This window comes from Mesoplodon bidens, assembly GCF_964165515.1.
Source record: "Mesoplodon bidens genome assembly, chromosome: 4".
In the NCBI taxonomy this organism is placed as follows: domain Eukaryota; kingdom Metazoa; phylum Chordata; class Mammalia; order Artiodactyla; family Ziphiidae; genus Mesoplodon; species Mesoplodon bidens.
Genome location: NC_138160.1, coordinates 136,659,283 through 136,678,181, shown reverse-complemented (window position 1 = coordinate 136,678,181; position 18,899 = coordinate 136,659,283).

Genomic DNA, 18,899 nt, shown 5'->3' with positions numbered 1-18,899 from the left:
TTATGCTTAGCCCCATTTAAATGTCATCTTACAAAAGGATCATTAAAATGAGTAACATTAGTTTTTTATTTTTTAATCCTATAGTATTCAAACAAGAATATTTCTCAAAGCTACTGACTCTCTTACCCCATAATCTTTGTCCACAAAAGCCACTGCATATATACCTGATATGTGTTTTGGCCATACTTCATCTTAAGAAATATCCAGCCCTCCAACATCCAAATTTATATTTCTTCTCCTTGCAAGAGAATCATCATCATCAAGATCATCATCATCATCATCAATGTCATCACCCTCTTTACACTGAGTTCTTACTATATGTGAGGCACTGGACTAAATAATTTACACAAATCATTTAATCCTCACAAAAGCTCTATGAGATAGGTGCTAGCATTACTTCCATTTTACAAATGAGGAAATCAAAGCTCAAAGAGGTTAAATAGCTTGCTCAATATCATACAGCTTATAACAAGTAGAGTTAAATGCTAATGCAGGTACCTGATCCAGAGCTCATGCTCGTAAACACTAAGATAGAATTAGAAGCTTGAGAAATCACAGCATCTCAAAGAAAGAGGGAATTTAAAGTTCATCTGTTCCTGAGATTCTTAGGCTAAGTGGTGTATTAAACTCATGTAGGAAACTTTTAAAAAACTGGTGCTCTAGTCTCATCTGAATCAGAATCTCAGGTGGTGGGACATGGGTATTAGTAACTTATGAAAAATCCTCAGATGATTATAAGATTGGGACTGAGATTTGGTTCTCAAATTTCACCAAAGATAGTGTCTTCTGAATTGTTTTTTTTTAATATAATAGCTTTTTTTGAGATGTAATTCACATATCACACAGTTCGTCCATTAAAAGTATTCCATTTGATGGTTTCTAGCATACTTACAGAGTTGTGCAACTGCTACCACAATCAATTTAGAGCATTTTCATAAAGAAATCACATAACCACTAGCAGTCACTCCCCATCACCCCCAATGCCTGCTAGCCCTAGGCAACCACTAATCTACTTTCTGTCTCTGCAGATCTGCCAAATATTTTGGCCATTTCATATAAATAGAATCACACAATATGTGGTCTCTGTGACTGACTTCTTTCACTTATCAAATGTTTCCAGGGTTTGCCAATTTTGCAGCATGTACTTCATTCTTTCTATGGCTGAATAACATTCCACTGTATTGATTTATTTGTCCTGCATTGCATTTTGAAGATGTATTTTCCTTAGACCTACTTTATTAGACTCTTTGGATTGGAGCATAGGTTTCCAATGATCGTTCAGATTTGGGAATTACTGAATTCATACTCATCCACTTACCACATTTTTACATCCCTCCAAATACTGTGCTTGAATATCCCCCCTGAAAAACTTATTGCTGGTTTCTGACTATCCCATTTGCAGCCAGTACTGACAGAGAATTCTCCCTTAGCTTAGATCTTAACTTCTTTTCCTTAGAAAACAGATCTTTTTCCTGCTGGTCCAAGTTTTCTTTGCAGAAACACATACATATTATACATCATCTCTCAGGGGATATTTTAAGAGAACTCTGATGATGATCCTAAGACTTCTTTTCTATAAGCTGAACGTTCCTGACTCTTTTTTTTTTTTTTTTTTTTTTTTTTTGCGGTACGCGGGCCTCTCACTGTTGTGGCCTCTCCCACTGCAGAGCACAGGCTCCGGACGTGCAGGCTCAGCGGCCATGGCTCACGGGCCCAGCCGCTCCGCAGCATATGGGATCCTCCCGGACCGGGGCACGAACCCACGTCCTCTGCACCGGCAGGCGGACTCTCAACCACTGCGCCACCAGGGAAGCTCCATGACTCTTTTTAATGATACTAAAATGAAGTGGTTTTGAGCTCTTTCATCTTCCTGGTGGCAATCAAGTTGAACTAAGTGCCAATATAGGTCTCTTGAATCATAGTGCCATGAATGTTAAACCTAACATTCTGAATATGACCCAGGCTCACTTATAGGCTGAGTGAAATCTAGCGTATGTGATCCCCAAGTAAGGGGCATATCACACAATACATCAAGTCCATGTGCAGAATCATATGCCAAGCAACATAGGCCAGCAGAAAAATCTAAGAAAACAATTTAAAACTTTAATGACTCTCAAAGGACAGGAAGAGAAGTACATTTGTCTACCACACACACTGAAAATGTTCTCTCCTCACCTATGTCATTCTATGTCCTGCACACTGATGACCTCTAATCTCCCCCAAACTCACTTCCACTCTCAACTCCCAACCAAGTTCTTTTTTTTATACCCAGCTGTGAGTGTCAAGGTTGGGTGGGGCTTCATCCCTTACCCACCATGCTTCCTTTCTCTTTTTTCTGTTCTCCCTTGATTGAATCTTGTCCCTTTCCAAACAAGACCTCCATTCCTACCTTTTCCATTTTTCCTCTCCCTCTCCTCTGCACTGTTTAAGCAACACAATAGGCACAGCTTGGAGTCCTTAGAGAGCAAGGTGAGAGAGCCCCTGAGGTGCAAAAACAGAATGCTCCTTAATGAGTGAAAAGAATGGAAGGTTATAAACAAATACTGTTAGGCTCCTGTCACCCCAAAGTGGGAAGCAGTCTGATGTAAGTTCAAATACACCAGACATGCCTATCTTCTCAGAATCTCCTAAGTCCCAGGTTCCCCAAAGCATTCAGACTGAACTCAATGTCCTGTGCCTCTCATGATGTTCTAAGGATTTTTCTCTTTCCAGACTCCTGAATCTCATTGAAACTGTGTCTTTCCCATCTGAGACGGTTCCATTTCAAACACATTTGAAAACTCTTTTCCTTTGGGATACAAAACTCATCCCTAATGGAAGTGCTTAATGGTGGAGTTGTGTGACTCCAAGACAAATATAAAAAAGATCCCCTGAATATGTATTAAAAGAAAACTAGGGCTTCCCTGGTGGCGCAGTGGTTGAGAGTCTGCCTGCCGATGCAGGGGACGCGGGTTCGTGCCCCGGTCCGGGAAGATCCCACATGCCGCGGAGTGGCTAGGCCCGTGAGCCATGGCTGCTGAGCCTGAGCATCCGGAGCCTGTGCTCCGCAACGGGAGAGGCAACAGTGAGAGGCCCGTGTACCACAAAAAAAAAAAAAAAGAAAAAAGAAAACTAAATGAGTCCCCAGCAGGTATGCAATGCAGAAGTATTTAAATTTTGTGTGCTGCAATAAACAGAAAAAGTGACCCACTGTCTTACACAAATTCTGAGCTTACCAAAGGGATTTGTGAATCATTTAACTAGGTGATCAATTAATCTGGCAAGAGGTTGCCACCTGAAAATTCAAAGGCCTTCATGAAATGGATGTTTGCAGTGATTTACAAAGCCTTGGGCCTCCTGAACATTCTTTATGTGTGAGGTGTCTTTAGTTCAATTTTAGAGAGTTGAATATTAGCATTTGGGTCTGCAAGTCTTTAAAAAAGCATGCTGGACTGAAACAACTCCCCTGATCATTTTTGATCAACAAGCAGATAACTAATGTGACTTTTCTTAATAGGAAGGCAAAGATTACTCAGACAAGTTCCAATGGCTTCTTGAATTTGGGGGCAAACAGAACTCTAAGAATGAATGAGTTAAGGCAATATACACTTGAGTATACACAACAAAGTTTACTCAGGCTTCATGTTGTAGGGGGACTACTAAAGAAAGGTTTTCAGCAGCAAAACAGGGATTCAAAACCAGCTTAAGCACCAGGAACTCCTTTGGGAAACCCACGATGTTAAGTTCTTTTCCTTCATTATCTCATTAGTCCTTACAACAGCCTTATTAGGAAGATAAATCAGTATTTCTTAATCCTTATTCTGCCACTTACTAACTGCGTGAATGTGAACATATTATTTAATTTGCTTGTGCCTGTTTCTTCATCTGTAAAATGGGCATAATAATAGCACCTACTTCAGAGGTTACTGTCTGGACTTAACGAATTAATTTATGGACGTCTGTAGGGACAGTTAATTAATTGACATATTAAGTGCTCAATTATTATTATTTCAGGATGGCTAGGAAGAGAAACCAGTCAGGTAAAAAAGTATAAAAATGGTATAACTCAAAACAAGAAAAAGAAAGCACTGTGAATGCAAGAGAGAGATCCTAAATGAACAGCCCTAAATCATAGCTAGTCAGTGAAGCAGGGATTCAACCCCTGACCTGCCTGACTGCATCTAACCATGACAGTACAGGGACTCTTTAAAACCAGAGCCCCATGGAAGAGAAGTTCTTCACCCTCCGTGCACATTAGAGTCACCTGGTGAACTTTCAAAAGGATAAAAGGATACCCGGGTTCTACCCTCAGGGATCCTGATTTGATTGGTCAGCCTGGGGCCTGAGCATCAGTATTTGTTAAATGTATCTTAGGTGATTCAATGTGCAACATATTTGAGGTATATTACAGTAAGGAGAAAGGATCTAATCTCTCTCTGGACTTAACAATGGCCATCAGTAACCTGGTTAGCACCCTAATGGTGGAGTTGGAAAAAAATCACAGTGCTATTGTGCAGTTGGATAGCTTCTGTCCTGAGAAAGAATAAAACGCGCAACCCCTTGCCCTCAAGAAGGCCCACTTGCCTTCAATATCCCCAATCTCCCTGAGCATCATGGCAGCCAAGAATAGAGATGAGGACAAACAAAGACTTCCTTAATTTCACTGTTAAATGGTAAAACAAATGAGCCACCTCCAAGTGCTTGAATTTTTGTGAAGAAATGTGTTCATGCAATGGGTCTTTTCTCTTTCTCCTAATCTTTGTGTTTAAATAGAGAGGTATTAAGTAGTTTTCCTAATCCTTCCTTCCAAATAACTAGGGATAAAAACGTACTTCAGTATTTGAATTTTCATCCTTAAGTGGCTTACAAGGGTAGCAGATCTTCAGAAATCAGTAGGAAACTTATGAAGAGCCAAACACAATTATAACAAAAAAAAGTGAAGGTGGCAATAGCTTCGTTGTTGAAGTCACCCTCCAAAAGACATAATTCTCAATCAGAACAATAATGCAGTTTGACAACCACTAGAGAAGCACACCACAAAAACTCCCGCAAGTTGCAGAACAATAAATGGCATTAAATATTAGTGGGACTTGAAAAGTCAGGTTAGCCTTTAAGTAGCAGGTGTATTTCACCCACAAGCAAAGACAGGAAGTGAGCAGAGGGTGAGGATGTAACTCTGATTGGGAAGGCCAACACCAGAGGGGAAAGAACTGAAAATGATCATATCCCCATTCATATATATATATATATATATATATCTCTTCCTGGAAAGAAACAAAAACTTTCCATGGAAATTGACTATTGCCTGCCTGTAACCCTAAGCCTTGTTCTGAAACTAACTGGTGAGGTAATTACATAGCACAGAACTTTTTGAATGTGTCAGACACTACTGCTGATGATCCATGAAAAAATTTAAGGGGATTCACGGATGAATTTTAAATTTTTTGATAGTTTTATGTTTATTGAAATGTGTTTTAGGAAAATAATACACTCAGTAACACTGACAAGTATTGTCACTTAGAATGAGACTAGAGTAGATATTTAAATAAAGTTGATAAGTATATTATTCTAAAATCTTGAAGGATGATGGAACTCCAGCATAGGAGTGAAAAGAACAGGTGAGTTAAGTTCCTGCTCGACCTTTTACTAGCTGAGTGACTTTGGACAAGTCATTTAACCTCTCCGAGCTTCAGTTTCTTCATGTGTAGTGTAAGGTGGCCTGTTAAACTCTTGGAAGCCAGAGAGGATTAAAAACACTGATCTTACAAAGGAGCTGCAAAGATGCTCTCACAGGACCAAATATCTGAGACCAGATTGGTTGTTATTTCTAAAGCACTGAGGAGACATCATGTTATAAGCGAAAGCACATTAAAAAAGTTAGTTGTTCAGTTTATGGTCATTTTATTAAGAAGCCAGAAGAATTTAATATTGACTCATTACTATGGGGTGGAGTGGGAGGATACATATTCCTTGGACCTTTTATATTGTGTTCCCCATTCTTTATCATGAGATAATTCTCATGATGTGGCGCCATGGTCACAGATAAACATACATTAGCCTGGGGCAGATTATTCCCCAAAGCAGGACATTTCAGACCAGCATAGCAGTTAAGGACATAGGCTATGGAAACAGATTTGGGTTTGGATCTCTGTTTTTCCATTAGTAATTATAATACTGTAGGGAACTGAAATAACTGAAACTGAAATAACTCTAGGAAGCCTGAATTGTCCCACCTGTAAAATGTAGATGTCATACATACCCCATAGTGCATTCTCTTTCTAAACTGTGAATGGAGACAAGGTTTGTTTTTGCTCATCATGGTAGGACCACTACAAATGAATGAACAAATGAATGAATAAGAGGCTGTGGGGACAATATTAGGTAGTACCTGATATAGAGCTCTCAACAGCACTGAGTGCTCATATTTATCATGGATATCTGTTTTGGTAACTCTTAACCCTTGGGCTTCTGTAGAAGCCCATGACTTTGTCATGTCCCCACCCGTGACTATAGTGATTGGTTTGGAGATGGGCCAATGACCTAATTACAGCAGTGAGACATTGGCTAGGAGTCCTGGAAAGAGATCATTAATTTTCTTTCTAGGAAATAAATCAGAACAAAAGGAGCATCTCGGATTGCTGCAGCCGTTCTATGAGTATGTGGAACCTATAAAAAGAACCAGCATTGAGGGACAGGTCACTGGGGAATGGAGAGGAACAGGGTCCTGGTGACATCATTTGAGCCATGCAATAAGCAATAGGTAGAATCATATCTACCCTGGTCTATTTGATTACTTAAACTTTATTGAAAGCTTCTTGTTTGCTTTACCGCTTACAGCAATTTGAGTTATGCCTGTTGCAACAAAAGAATCTGGATATAGCCACATTATTATCATCATCATAAATAAAATAACAAAAACTAGGGTCAAGTGTCTGCAATTCAACAACTTAACATTTTTAGTTTTGCTTGGGCAAAATTTGATAGAGGACTTAGCTTCAAGTTTCTTCAGAGCACAGCCACTTCCTTCTTGAATGGCTCATGTTGGTTCTTTCCTGATGTCCTGAGAGATGGGGATCTGGCTAACACAAATGTTTAGAAAGGGAAGTGTGTACACACTATGCTTTTCTTTTAAATCCGTAAAACATCCTGTCTCCCTGGTAGACAAACAGGTCAGCCATCCTTTTCCCTGGCAGTGACTGCTTTCAATGCATCACTATAATTTTCTCCTTCCCAACCGATCTGTGTGGGACCACCTCCTCAAATCACAGACAAATTACTCCTGAAAATAACATCTGGGCCCACAATTAAATTAGTTCACACATCAGAGATTGCCCATTACAGGACACTGGACACATGGTATGAAATTTGAGAGCTAATCAACCGCTACCTTGGAAATGAAGTTTGAGGCATCAAGAGGAAAGACAAATCCAAGTTTTCCTTTTCTCCACTTGAGGGGTTTGGGTTCAGTTAATGGTCTATGATCTAGGAACTTGAGAACTATTTTCATGGTTTCCATTTGCACCCCCAAAAGAATAGAAGTAACTTGTTTTTAAAACTCATTTGCAATAATTATATCATATAACCAACAATGATGAGTGCTATAAAATCATTCAACAAGTATCTAATGAGTTTTTTTTTTTTTGAGAATTCAATGTATTAGGCACACAATAAAAAGGCGGAAGGAAGATACAAAGATGAATGAGACATGGTGTCTGCCTTCAAGGAGCTTACAGTCTAGGAGAATAAAACTCAGTGCTGGGAAGGCCACTTGAACCACAGGGTGGGTACACACCCATTCCTGATAAAACTTTAAAGAGTGACTCTGCAGCAGTTAAGTTCATGATTTCTGGAATACAACAAGCATGGGTTTGAGATCCAGCTTTTCTACTGACACTTCCTCAGGGCAATACATTTACTTCATTCTTCAACCTCAGTTTTCTCGTGTGTAGGATGGGTTAGCAGGAAATACCAAATGCAAGTGGCTGCTCTCCAAAGATTAAAATAGCTCACATACTGAGAACACTTATTCTCATGCTTGACATAAAGAGAACACTCAATATATTTCAGCTCTTATGATTTTTAAGAACATTCAGCATTACTACAATAATTGAGCTCTGGATAGTTGAATAAAAAAGGGCAAAACAGATATACTTTGTTTTAAGTAAATACATTGCACCAACTTCAGGAGGCATCAAAACACAAATTCCAGCAATAATTTGATAATTGTGAAGCTTGAATAATGACATTTATCAGAAAAGTACAGTGTTCTATTAGACATATCACCTCTGGGTAAAGGAGAAGTCATTGGTGAAAAGCACAGAAGGAATAAAGGAAGTTTAAAAGAAAAGTTTCTTTATCCACTAAAGGAACACTTCTAGTGATTACTTGGCATTTCAGGTGTCACCCAAAGGGAAGTTGGGAAATAAAACTTCAATATAAAGCCATAGACTGGCAGAATTATGCTCTATTCAACAATTTTTTGGAAAATTAATAGTAAAAATAATAGCACCTAAGAGTTACTAGGCATTTACTATGTGCTCGGCCTGTTGTTATGCATCTGGTATGTATTAATTAGCAATAATAATATTGATACCTGCTAACATTTGATGGTTTACTATATACATAGGCACACACTTTATCCCATTTAAACCTCACAACAACTCTCTATGCTAGATCTTATTATTTTTCTAATTTTCACATGAGAAGTCTAAGATTTCCTCAAAGTTAAGGAGCTTTGTCCAAGTCCACATAGCTGGTTGATGGCAGAGCTGGAATTTCCTAGGCCTAGATCTTGTTTGCTATAATATACTCATTGGAACTAAAGAGATGGAATGCAAATGTCTAATATAATGTTTCCCAGTCTTTAAAAATCACTTTAAACTTGAGATATTCAACTATCACTTTCATAAGCATATGTAGGCACAATGGTTGAACTCCACCCTAGAAAGTTCATTAAAATAGACATGAGAGTGACTTTTGTCTCAGGAGGTCTTCAATTCCAGTTCAGTTTATAAAGACAAAATCACCCACCAGTGTTGTACACTGTGCTTAGCAACATGACTGGTGGCACCATATGCAAACGTGTGCCATGACCCATGGTTGAGAGCTGCTGGTCCAAACTGAAGACTGAAGGGCATCACAGGAGAGTGAAGCCACCTTTTGCAAGTCCTCTATCCTGTCACCTCCATCCAGCTGCCTCCTTAAGAGGCCACACCCCTTGCTGAGTAGGTGTGGCCTACTTCATGACTGGAAGTAGGATGGGACTGGTATACCAAGTCCTCTTTGAGGATACAGCAATAACGAGTGAGTGGGAATACACTTAAAAGAGGTGGACAAGTGTTCCTGAAGTGACACACACTAGCTAAAAAAATACAACAAGGAATCCTACCCAGAATATGGGAAGATTTTAGATTTAATGGACACTCCATGGACCCATGTGGTCATGGCTTTCTCCCTGACTTCTCCCCAGGGAAACCTATCTTTGGAGAATCACTATTCTATTAAAATAAAGAACATTTGGGAAGAGAGAGGAAATACAAATTGAATCACATGTATTCCAACCAACCCATTATTTATCTTATGGCTTCACTTTAGTTGGACAAAAATGAGCAACCCAGGACTGGAAACCCTCATCTCATTTCACAACTCCCTCCTTTCTGTTCCACAGGGTTTTATTATTTTAAGAGTTTAATGTTTGTCCTTAAATTTAAATTGGGAAGGCTGGGTAACTCACTCAGCATAATGCTTTTATAATTTCAGTTATAAAGTGATATGACAATTGAAAGCCAGACATCTTTTAGTTTCCTAACACTGTGATCCCCCCACAATTTTTTGTTAATATAATATCAGAGGAATATGTTGCATGTAGATTCACCCTAGAAGTTATCCTTCTGTAGGCAGTCAACTCAAGCATTCAGGAGTCTGTCAGTGACTAATCCCTCATACACAAGAACCAACAACATGGAAGATGAACAGATCTACATTTTAAATAAAAGGATATAGGAAACTATTTTCCCATGTCCGGGTTAAAACTTTGATATTAATTCTATGCAAACTCTATAATATACATTCAACCAACAGTTGAAGCCATTGACTATTCATGGAGTGATGCTAGGCACTCAGGGAGAATTCAAAAGAAGTGGAAAGCACAGTTCATTTCCTCAAAAGACATCTACTCTAATTGGAGAGAAGAGACATGGAGATAGCACTCATTAGGCAGGTAGGTTTCAAAGTAAGCTTACAGATTGCTCCTTATTGTTAAGTAGCAATCAGGTAATAGAGCCAAGTCAGAAAAGGGAGCTATCCATGTAGGCTAGAGTGAGGAAGAAAGTGCCCAGTGGAAGGAAAACGTACAGGGTTTTGAAAGAAACAAAGGATGATCACCAAAAGGGTCTTCAAGAATAAACATGAATAAACAGTATCATATAATCAAGTAATATTTTTTGAAGTACTCAACCTCCTCTGACCTGTCCAACAGGTGCTAGGGGCTAAAGGGGAGCAGAAAAAAAAACCATTTTGCCCATTTTAAAGAAATGGCTGAGAAATCAATTTCCTCAGAGTTCCATACCAAATTAAACACATACCCTGAGCTCAACTACCTTGTGAGCCACCAGCTGAGACAAATAGAAGGAAACTGGCCTCTTTTTACTCCTCTGGGCAGGATACATATTGAGAACTGGTAAATGCCAGACACTGAAGGTACTATGTTTAATAAAAAAATAATGGTTCAGGGTTTCCCTGGTGGCGCAGTGGTTGTGAGTCCACCTTCTGATGCAGGGGACACAGGTTCGTGCCCTGGTCCGGGAAGATCCCACATGCCGCAGAGCATCTGGGCCCCTGAGCCATGGCCACTGAGCCTGCGCGTCCGGAGCCTGCGCTCCGCAACGAGAGAGGCCACAACAGTGAGAGGCCCATGTACCACAAAAAAAAAAAAGGTTCATTTTTATGAGCACTTCTAATTATTATTATCTTGATTTTACAAATGAGAAAATGAGACTCAAGGAGATTGAGTCACTTGTCTGTGGGTTGTCTAGTCCTAAAGTCCAGATTCCTCATCCCTTCCATCAGGCTCTCCAGGTGGGGGCTTGAAATACCAGCATCACGTGGGGATGCAAAGTCCCAGGCCCACCCCAGAAACCCCAGGGCTGGGGCCCAGCAATCTATGTTTTTAAAAGCTTCCCAGACGATTCTGATGCAGGCTCAAGTTGGAGCCTGTTTACACCATTTCTCTGACTTTTGGGGGTTTAAATGGGGTTTAGTGTAAGCAGGGGCAGCAAGGAAGGAAGTCTTTTAAACTAAGCATCCATGGGAGGACCAGAAGCTTTTGAATATCTCTGAACAGCTGATGAGTCTACACCTGCCAGCCAGTCTATAAATGGAGCCGCTATTTGTGAATGAAGGCACAGGCTGGACACAGGGCCGAACTCCTGTGACGATGCACTCCAGGGTAACGGCTGCCAGGCAGAGGTTACAAGCCTAACCCTGCTATCAACCAGCACTGTGACCTTGGCTGAGTCCTTTAACCTCTCTGGGCCCTAATTTCCTAATCTGCTCCAGAAGGCCACTGAGTTACATGATCAGCATCATCCCTTCCTGCTCTAAAACCCCTTGTCTTAAGGCCATCATTGCAGGGTGATATATTCAGTGGCAGGCTTAAGAAGCTGGGGAGAGAAGATGACCCAGAGGCTTAAAAGATTCAGGATGGATTATTATTTAAGGAGGTGGGGGCTGAAGCTAGGAAGGGTCCAGACTGGAGGAGAGAGGCAGGGAGGGAAAACAGCCCATTCCAGATGTGGCAGCCAAAGACTAGGGACAAGGATGAGGTGAGCCAGATGTGCATGTGAGACCAACCCAAGCAGATGAGGTTGAGTACTGTGGAGACAAGGGAGCAAAACCCTCAGAGAGAGAGTTTTTACGTTGACTGAGCAGTGGAGCCATCAAACGCACTGATTATTGTTTTTCCTTTAACCTAGTCATTTTCCATCAGGGCCAGTTTTGCCCCTCAAGAGACACTGGGCAATGTTTAGAGATGTTTCTGTTTGTCACAACGGGGTATGTGTAATGGAGGGGTGTTACTGGCATCTAGTGGGTAGAGAACAGGCATGTTGGGATGATGCTAAACATCCTACAATTCACAGGACACCCGCCACCCCACAACAAAGGATTAAATGGCCCAAAATGTCAACAGTGCCCTCGCTGAAAATCCCTGACCCAGTGGATGAGGCCTAGCCCCATACCTAATAACTAGAAGCAGCAGATAACAACTACCATGTCACGTAGGGTTCTAAGCACTCAGGCCTCCACAACACTTTGTGCTTACATTGTTTTCAAAACAGACTTTATTTTTTAGAGCAGTTGTAGGTTCACAGCAAAACTGAGCAGAAAATACAGAGATTTCCCATATGCCCCCTGTCCCCATAAACCCACAGCCTCCTCCCCTATCTGTGCTTACTTTTAGTAGCTGTTTTTTTTTACCTGTAAGAAAACAGGCTTACAGTGACTCTGATACTCAGCCAACAAGGTGCAGCCCTGGAATCTGGACTAGAGTCAGCAGAATGTGAAAGCCAATGCTTCAGAGCATTACCTAGTTCCTTCCATAGCCCTGCTGCCTTCCTTAAACCTGTGAGATCTGTTGTGAACACTTGAGGCAGGAAGAGGGCCATGTCTGCTTCTGAGGACCCAGGAGCCTTTCATTCAGAGTCCTTCGACTACTTAGACTCTGACTATTATTGCATAGGATGAATCGAGAAGAAGCTAAGGAAATGGAAACAGACCTCAGAATGACAACTGCTTGATGACAGTCTATGTGAAATGACTGTTCTCTAGATATTTAAATGCCTTTGTGGCCATTCCTCCTTCTTTCCAGAGGAGTCCTGGGTATCAGCTGATACAAGAGGTGAACCATGAAAAATGCTGGGTTCCAGTCAAAGTAATTCTATTAGGAGCAGAAATGGCTAGCTGAAACACAAGGAAGGGAAATCATTTGCAGCATACCAACAGCTGGGCCCAAATGACATCACTCACCAAAATCAAAGGAAATGAGCTAATCAGATATGCACAAAAGCCCTTTTTGTTTGCTTGCTTAGAAAGTTACAATTTGCTTTAAAGCAAGAGGTGAAAAAAAAAACCATCTCTTTGAAAAATTTTGGCCCTGATATTTTGCTTCTTTAAACTGTTTTCAGTGATTGGAGCAGACATGAAAATAAAATGCTTGAAATGTTCTCAGGTCTCTGCATATTAGGAGGAATTACCACAGGAATGTTATTTTCACAGGTTCCTGCCAGACCTTTGATGGTCCTCACCCCAAAGAAGTTATTCATTGGTCTTTGTACACTACATCCCTACACATTTTGAACTTCCCTTTCTGTTTCATGGCAAGTTCATCCAGTCCTGTGGTTGAGTAAAATGCACATTAAATTAATGGTAGAAGTCTGTGGGTAAAAAAGAAGCTTCTTTTATTCTTAAATAAAAGAAGCCAAAGGAAAGGAATTCCAAGAGACCCACCTGGTAAGGGCAAAGAGGGAAGATCCAGCCATTCCCCAAGGATGCAGGCAGGAGATGGTGCCAGGCAGGTCTTGGGTTTTGGGACACTAGTATAAGCAGCAAGAGAATGAAAGGAACGGAAGATATCGGGTTCTAGCAAAATCCACCTGCTGCTTCTCCTGGCCTCTTACCACAGAGCTGAGCTGGTAAAACACAGCAGAATTTTATTGTCACATGCAGTGACCCAGCTCAGTCCTCAGTTAGGAGCTCTTTGAAGGCTCCCAAAAAGGAAGGCTCTCAGGGGCCATTGCTCTGAGGTGATAAGGTGTGGTGAGGGAGAACTATTCCTGAGACAAACTGGGTTAGCCAGACTCACGGACAGTCCAGGTGCCAGGCAGGATAAGCAACACCCCCCCATTTATAATTGGGCTTGAATGGACACCTGAAAGTGTCAGGGCCCAAGAGGCAGAGGTCCTTCCTGTACTCCCTCACCCAAGGCCTCTATTTAAGCTACTCCTAGGGAAAGGGAGATTTTATGGCAGGCTATGGCAAAAATAACCTCAGTTCCTTTAAGAATGTTTCTTTTATTTATTTTTTTTGAAGAAAAAATAAAAGTTTCTCTATGAGTCTCTGGAAGTTTTATGAAATGTCTTTTTCTATGACTGAATAGGAACAATAAAAAACAACCTTATTAAAAAGTAAAGAACTTGAATACACATTTTTCCAAAGAAAATATACAAATGGCAAATAAGCACATGACAAGATGCTCCACGTTAATAATCATTTGGGAAATGCAAGTGAAAAACACAATGAAATAGCACTTCACCCATTAAGATGGCTACCATCAAACCAACAGAAAATAACAGGTGTAGGTGAGAATGTGGAGAAATTAGAATCCTTGTGCTCTGTTGGTAAGAATGTAAAATGGTGCAGCTACTGTGGAAGACAGTACAGAAGTTCCTCAAAAAATTAAAAATAGAATTACCATATGATCCAGCAATTCTACTTCTGGGTATATATCCAAAATAACTGAAAACAGGGTCTCAAAGAGATATTTGTACACCCATGTTCATAGCAGCATTTTTCACAACAGCTAAAACGTGGAAGAAACCTAAGTGTCTGTTGATTGATGAACGGATAAACAAAAGGTAGTATAAATATACAATGGACTATTATTCAGTCTTAAAAAGAAAGGAAATTCTGACACATGCTACAACATGGATGGGCCTTGAGGACATTATGCTACGCTTATCATAAGCCAGTCACAAAGAGACACATACTATCCCTCTTATGTGAGGTACCTAGAGTAGTCAAATCCATAGAGATAGATAGAAAGGAGAATGGTGGTTGCCAGGGGCTGAGGGCAGGGAGGGAAATGAGTTATTGTTTAATGGGTACAGAGTTTCAGTTTTGCAGGATGAAAAGAGTTCTAGAGATGTATGGTGGTAACGGTCACATAACAATGTGAATGCACTTAATACCACTGAACTGTATACCTAGCAATGGCTAAGTTGGTAAATTTCATGTAATATGTATTTTAGCACAATTAAAATTTAAAAGTCATTCCCATGAGGTGTGGCTGTGGAGGTGGCAGCTATCTATGTGATCTGAAAAATTCTGATAATAATAACACTATTACAATCTACTGAGTATTGACTGTATGCCAGGAACTGTACATAAATCTCATCTAACCCTCACTACAACTCCATAAAATGGGCTTTATTGTTCCTTTGTTTCAGATGAAGGAACTGAGGCTCAGAAAGGGTGTATATCTTTTCTATCATCACATAGATACTAAGTGGCCAGAGGGTTTGAACCCAAAACTGCATGGCTCTGAAGTTCACACAGCTGACCACATGCTTCCTCATGTAGACTCCATTCATTAAGCCCCCTAAAGGAGGCATTATCATCCTCCCATTTTTAATAAAATGAGGACCCTGAGGCTCAGAGAAGTTACATGGATGACAGCTCTAGAAAGAGGCAGAACCGGGATGCAGAGTCAGGTTTGCCTGATTCTAAAATCCTACCCTTGGTCCACTACATAACACTCAATTGATTTTATTAATTTTAAAACCAAACCTGTATCTTGCTCAATGACTTCCATCTTGATTGCAGCATCTTCCCATTTGAAGGCATAGGAGATAATATTCATTAAACTCTGAATAGGAGCCCATATTTCTAACTACTTTACATGGATTCACTAATTTAATGCTCACAACCGCTCCAGGAGGTAGACTCCATTATTGTCCCCATTTTAGAGATGGGGAAACTGACACACAGAGAGATGAAGTGAACTTGCCTCAGACATAAAGCTAGTGGTTGGCAGGGTGAGGATTCAAAGCCAGGCAGGCGGGCTCTGGAGAGGTCATGCTCTATAACCACTTAGCCACACTATGAAATTAGAATTAACCTGAGGATTTAGCAGAAAATCTACACTGGAAAACTTTGATTAAATAAAATACTTAGTGATGGAATGGGATGATACTCAGGAGGGTTAGTTTTCTGGAAACAGACAATCTTATCTGCTATTTGTTTAGCTGGATTTGTTCTCAGGCAATTCAACTGAACTTACTTGTATTTCTTTTAAAAGCTTGTTACATACTCAGGCTGCTATGTTCAATATCTCTAGAGGCTATTTGAGTCATCTGTAGTAAAAGTTGACTGTTGATAAAAGATGCTACTCTGTGTGCCCCAGCAACATATCTCAGGGAGTTTTGAGGTTCTCGTTAGAGTCCAGCACATTCTGAGTTAGGATGAGGCCCTTCCCTGTGTTATCATCTCTTGATGAAAAACTGTGGTGTAGATAGGACACCTCACTGGGCCAGGCCCTGGACTGGTACCTCCCAGATTTGGTATAATTGTGTTGGGTCACGGAACCAGTTCTTACCTGGGTGGTCTAAAGTCTGCAGGGGATGCAGAGCCATCATGTTCAGGAGAGAGCCTTTGGCTTAGTGCACTCAATTCTCTGTGGTATTAGTGTTATATATCAATGCTATCTCTAATACTGTATCAATTATCTATAGGATAGAGTATTCTCTACAATATCTCTAATGCGTGCTAGAGTTGAGGGCCAACTGCTCTAGATCAAAAGAAAGAACAAAAGGAAAGTCTATACACAGATGTCTGGGTGTCAAACATTCCACCTTTGGGCAACCTTCAAATCCTTGGCCACGATGGAGGATGAATGAAGAATTCTGGTGTTCTTGATTGCCTGAGGGTGTAATTTTGTTCCACTCTGTTTTCATATTCAACAGGTATAACCTTAATATACAGTAATGGCTTTGTTTGTGCTTGTGAGTCGTACCACATAAGTGCGCGTGTGTGCGTGCGTACACGCATGCATGTGTGTAGTTTGGAGGAGGGTATGTGCTCAGGTTGTAAGGTGAGCTCCTAAGTAATGGGTTTGCTTCACCCTTTGCTTAGATAAATCTACTGCAGCCTTCAGGCAAGGGGTCCAGTGAAGGGCAAACAAATACAGTTCAACAACAAAAATTAACCAACACATGACTCGAATTCCTTATTTGTGTCTGTCAGAGTGCAGGTTCTACCTGATGTACAACTGCCATAGAGTAGTGGTAGGAGTGGGCGCTGGCCTCAGAACGCCTGGGTATAAATCCTGGTCATGCCACTTACTAGTAGGGTACCTTTGAACAAACTACTTAACGTGGGTAAAATAAAGATTAATTTAGGATAAATTAGATACTTTTTTTTTTTTTTTGCGGTACGCGGGCCTCTCACTGTTGTGGCCTCTCCCGTTGCGGGGCGCAGGCTCCGGACGCGCAGGCTCAGCAGCCATGGCTCACGGGCCCAGCCGCTCCGCGGCATGTGGGATCTTCCCAGACCGGGGCACGAACCCGTGTCCCCTGCATCGGCAGGCGGACTCTCAACCACTGCGCCACCAGGGAAGCCCTTAGATACATTAACAGGGTTTGGAGGACTGAAATGAAGGGAAATACAAGAAAGGTGCTTAGAAATGTTCCTGGAACATGGTAAGTGATTGATAAATCTTAACTCAAGGACTTTAAAATCTTATTTCCTCTGGTTCTCTGCAAGCTGCCCAGCACTCTTGCTAACCCTTACCCCCATTTCTTCCTCTAGTCCTATGACTCTCCCCCTCTTGCTGCTCCTGTATCTTCAAAAGCTGAAAGAACCATTATAAAGGGGAAAGGCCAGGAAGAAACTGAACGGATAAAACCAGAACTCTGGGATTGGGCGGGAAGATGTCTAGGAAAATTTACACTTTCTTCTCATACACACATAAGGCATCGCTATCATCTCACTATCTTCACTATTGTTGGAAGCAAGCTCCAAAGAGCAATTAACAACAGGAGCTTTGGAATCAAAGACCTCTGGGTATGAATCCTTGCTTCACTAAGACCATAGCAAGGATCTGACATCGACAGAATCTCTGTTTCCTTTTCCATAAAGCATAACTGGTAATACTAACCGTATTGGGTTATGATGAAGTTTCAAGTCGTTAATACTATAATGTGCTGGCATGTAGAAAGTGCCCACTAATCAGGAGTCATTGTTATTATGTTTTTCTAGTTCTACAAAAACAGGAGGCAGTATGGGAAGAGAACATTAAAGTAGACACTGTCAGAAAACAGGAAACCCATTTTCAGCTTTGCCCCTAAAACGACAGCTCCTAGAACTTCAATCTTAAGCTTACGGGTTCTTGCTGTCTTACCCAGAGTCAAGAAATTCTGCCTCCTTGCAAAGAGTCCACCTTTTTTCTAGAAGCTGCCTAAGAAGGAGGGAAAAACAAAGCCTAGTTTCCCAGGTTGCCACTCTGAGCATAATAAGAGCCACTTGGAGGGCCTATGAGCAGAGGACAAGGAAGGGGGGGAGGGGGCTCAGGACTGTAGAGGAGGGGGTTTGGGCCCCCAAGCCCCAAGCATCAGGCTGTCTTCCAGGTCTAATTGCAGCCCATTCCTGAGATCTGTCGTCATTCACGGAGCCATGATGTGAATGCCTCAGCATTATGGGTGGAGAGGAGTTAGAATATCTATGAAAGACACACAAAAACACATGCTGACCCCTTCAAACCTATGACCATATTCTAAGTGGAGCCAAACTAAATGAAATCAAGGTCTCTGTCCAGCACTCGAGAGCCAGTGAAAATAGGAACTCAGTGTTTCTCTAAATTCAGAGTGTATTACCTTAGTCATAAAATTGGGGACTTTCAAATCTAATTTGTTCAGTGCTAGTGCTGTTGAAGGCTGGGCAGGGTTCCAAAGGAAATCACCTCCACGCAAACAGAGATTAGCAGCTCTCCACTGGAGACATATGGGAATGATTCCCTATAATCTCCAGTAATTGTGGCTGTATTACATTCAAATCCTGTTTTCAATTTTCTTAAACTTCTAGACTGATTGTGTTATTAAATCATGCTGGCTGATGTGTTTAATAAGGACCTATTAAATGTTTATAAAATT